Here is a 4797-nt window from a genome sequence, read left to right as displayed (position 1 = left end):
CTTTTTGTTTATATAAAAAATAATTTTATTTTAGTGATATATAAATACAACGTTATATTACAATATTATATTTGTGTTTATATTATTAATTTAAACTAAAACTTTTATGTAGAATTGAATATTTGATGGTTATGTTGTTTATGAGATAATTGTGTTGTTCGTTGAATGATTGTGTTTTGTATTGAATTTTAAATTTGCATACTTATTAGGTATTATAATAATATTGCATATTTTTGAAACAGACCTGCTATACATACAAGTATTTTTGGCTTACAAGTATTACAAGTTGGGCCAAGCAAAAAAAAAACTACTCTCACCCACTCGAGCGTGATAACACGCGTATCACTCAACTGTTTCCAAAGCGCACTCTCACTTACCATTATGAAAAACTCTTCTTTTTCTTCCTCGATCAAAACCACAACCGTCGAGATTCAAACCACATTCGAAATCTCTCAACAAACTATGAAAATTGCCGCCAACACTAGAGAAAATCAACAAGAAAACTTCACAATCTCCATAAAAAAACACCAAAAAAATGAAGAAACATTATTCAAGGTACTGTTTCACTAATCTTGGAGGTTTTTCACTTTTCTCTTCCTGATTTCGAATGCGAAACACTATATCACCATATTTTGCAGTTATTAAGTAGATTCATTATGTGTTCTTGGTTTAAAGTAGATATTACTATACTCGTCAAACTGTTCAAGTCGGTGATGATTGTTGCTTGTTGTTTAAAATATTTTACGTACTCTTTCGTGAATGGTTTAACGTATTTTTTTATCTGTTTTTGTGAATGTTTGTATGTTTGGAAGTGAGTTTGTATAAATATAAATTTTTGACTGTATTTTAAGTAAACTCATATATGAGTGTATGTATATGGCTGAAATTTGGGTGTATATCAATCGAATTCGATTGTCACTGGTGCTTCTAGTGTTATTTTATACATGTTTGGTTGACTTAAATATCATTTTAAACTCATAAAGATGTATGTGACAGCTATTTGAGTATATATCACGCGTATTCGAGTGTAAGTGGTGCTTAGCTTGTAGTATCATTGATGCATGTTTGGTTGACTTGAATATCATTTTGAACTCATATATTGTCATGTAATCCAAAAAATAATAAAGGTGTATGTGGCTGGTATTATTTGGGTGTATTTGACTAGTATTTGGGTGTGTGTGACTGGTATTTGGGTGTATATCAATCGAATTCAAATGTAACTGGTAAGGTTATTATCTATTAACAATAATTTTTAAATATAGCTTATTTAAATGATCTTCGTTTGCTTTGTTTACAGTAAACCAAAGATTTAAGATGCTCCATAAGACTTTTGCATGAAAAGTTCGAAAACATGAGTGAAGTGAAGAAGGCCATCATCTGGGAATTAGGATTTGAGGGTTTGATGCATATCCCTCCGATGAATGTGCCACATAAACTCTTGAAGGAGTTGGCACATTCCTTTAATTTGTCAAAAAGCAAATTGGACACCCGACACGGTGCATTGAGAATTAAACCCAAAAAATAGGAGCTACCCTTAGCTTGAATGCATCAGGTAACTGATTATAGAAAACCTCTATACTTGTATTCTTTGTAATGTATTCTTCTGATCTCATGTGATCAAAAAATAAATTGAGTTGTATATGACTGGTATTTAGGTGTATTTCAAAAAATTTGGAGTATAATTGGTGATCTTTTGTGCTGTTTCTATAGGGAATCTATTTCTCAAGAAAATTAAGGGCTATCTGAGGAGAATAAAAAATTTTTTAGAAGGTTCCAAGAAAAAATATTGAAGAACCCGACTGACGAAATGATGAATATTGGCATTGACAATGATCAAGATTGCCTGATGTTCAAGAGGATTTTCATCCTCTATATTCAAATGGCGTTCTTGTTGTCGACTACCATTAACAAAATATCTCCTGCCCACATGGCTCCAATTTTTTAACTAGACAACATAACAGCGTGAAACTGGGGTGGCCATGTCCTCAATTTCATCATCAAGGGCATAAGCAATTACCACTTGAAAAAGAAAAAATCCATTGATGGCTGCCTCTATGTTTTTATGATTGTCTATTTTCATGAAACAAAACACAAAGACAAGAAAGTAGATGCAATCCCTAGACCACCCGGGTGATGCATTGGGATAGGGAGGCACTAGTTCAGAGGATCAGAGTTGAAATTGACGGTCATATGGTAACTGACCAGAATACTTTCTTAAATTTGGATGTATTTAATTTATGTAGATGGTATAAACTAACGTTTTACTTCTTTCAGGATATCGTCAAGAGGGTGGAACTCAAAAAGAAATTGAAGAAAATGAAAGAAGAAGAAAAGAAAGAAAAAAAAAAGAAAAAGACAAAAAAGAAGAAGCAAAGTTCATCGAAGAGTGATTCATAAGAGAGTGACTTTGCTATTGTCCGAGCCTGAACAAGACTCAGAGGGACTAACAGAAACAAGAAAATAACCCACCAGAATAACTACAAAGTAAGTAATATTTTTGGGTTTATTTTATCATTTTTAGGGTATATTTTGCTAATGATTGTTTGCTGTCCAGAATGGTATCCGAAAAGAGGAAGAAGATTGCGGAGGATTCTTCTTCGAAAAGTGAAAGCAAATCCAATAATGAGTAAAATTCTGAAATTGTCATTGCATTGCTTTCTTTTCCTGTTTATATCAAAATTTTATGTATTAACAGAGTGTTTCTCATTTATTATCAAAAGTGAAGAATCGGAACCAATTATAAAATAAAAATCAAAGAAAAAAGTTCAGCCTCCACCAAAAAAGTATGCATTGCTTTTGGGATTATTTTATCGTCAATTTTATATTTGTCTGATTAACAGTTCATTGATTTCCAGGACGCAATCCAGAAAAAGAAAGCACGTTGTTGAGGATTCGTCTTCCGAAAACAATAATAAATCCTTTGATTTGTAAGATATGTTGTAAAGCTAACTTACTCTTTATCATAAAAAATTTTATTTGTTAACTTATTCTCTTGCATATACTGTCAGAACTGATATCAATACTGAAAAAATAGAATAAATTTTTAGAGAATCCAAAAAAAAAAAACAAATAAGAAGGCTGCATAGGGGTATGTCTTACAAACACACATGGATCAAAGCAACGTAAACAAACCTAATAATAACATGTAATTTCTATTTCTATTGTCATTTGCTTAATTTTTGTGTTACCATCTTCTACTTCTTCTGATTCTGTATATATTTTTTTTAGAAGAAAAAATCTTTTAGTATTTTATTCAAAAGTACAACCTTGTAAACGCATAACACGAGAGTCTTTTTTATTAACAAAAGCAAGCACATTTTCTTTATATCTTTACATGTCTCACTAGGGTTGGCAACATTCAATTAGCACAATTAAACAGCCATTTGTTTTTATCAAAATATAAAAGCAAGTCACATGTCCCATATATGTTATCTTCAGTCACATTGTCAACTTTTGTTCAGCAAAATGCTTAAGGCAAATAAACCATTGATTTAGAAAAATTAAGATGAAGAAAAAGGCCACTAAGGCACTAACCCATTTTTTATTGTCTAAACAATTAGAGTTCTTTAAGAGATTACAGTATTGTACAATGATAATAGTGTCTCACCTGTACACATCCAGAGTATTAGAAGAAACACACCCTATCTCTCCAAGTTCTATAATTTAGCAATAACAAATTTATTGTACTTAGAAATCATAAATTTCAGCTTAAATATTGGATCATTAAACAGTGCAAACGACCATACAAATACTTACATGATTTAAGAATGAACGAGTAGAAAACATTTATAATAGCAGTTTATGTGCCAAAATATTAATTTAGCCAACAAAATAATTATATTAGTTTTTTTTTCTTTTTTGCTTTCTCCTGCTATTACTAGTAGTGCAAAGGTATATTCTGTGATATATTCCCAATTGAGGAATATTGCAGCAAAAGTTAAAATAATCTTATAAGTGGATGACAATACTTTTGAATAACCCGTAAATTAAAGAAGGAAATTTGGACATCACTTTTCTCTTTTTTTCTTTCCTCTCTTTCTTAAAACAAAACTGAAACCTATCATTGAGCTTAAAGCATCTCATCATCATTCTCATGTTATATACTAATATTATTGAAGTCTTCTCAGATGATAGGAGTGCGTACCTCTTTGTCGCATACCAAATGATAGAAAACAACAACCACAAAATGTTGGACACAATAATTTAAGCTTCATTATTGAACACAATTGAGAATTTGAGACATATCAATTACCTTGATACTACGATATTATTAATATTAATTAGTGAGAAAAATAAAAATAAAATATAAAATTCATGCGGATCTCAAGGAGAGTAACTTGATAGCAACATAGCTAGGGGTAGTAAAATAAAGGATAATCAATCATGTATATAAAATAATCTTTCTAATATTACGTGTTTGTCCTAAATAGTTTTAATTTAGAATAATTTACTTTAACAAAATAATTCACCAACAAAATTATACAGATGTCTTAATTCTATTTTAGTTATAAGTATGTCATATTTTAATTTATGTAAATCAAATAAGTTAAGCTCAATTTGCCAGTTTATGAATCTTTTAAAATTAATTTATGCTAAAAAAGTCGAAACATATAGAGATGACAACATTTTTAAACTGAGTACCCATCCTGTTTTTACTTGATCGGGACTGATAATTATTTAACCTGGTATGAGGCGAGTTTCGGCGGGGACATGATCTTAGGCGAAGGCGGTGGGATTAAGTTTAGGTAATACATATATAATTTTAATATATAATATATATAATTATATATAAAATAA

Source organism: Arachis ipaensis, chromosome B01 (assembly GCF_000816755.2).
Source record: "Arachis ipaensis cultivar K30076 chromosome B01, Araip1.1, whole genome shotgun sequence".
Taxonomy (NCBI): Eukaryota; Viridiplantae; Streptophyta; class Magnoliopsida; order Fabales; family Fabaceae; genus Arachis; species Arachis ipaensis.
This window is presented reverse-complemented; position numbering follows the sequence as displayed.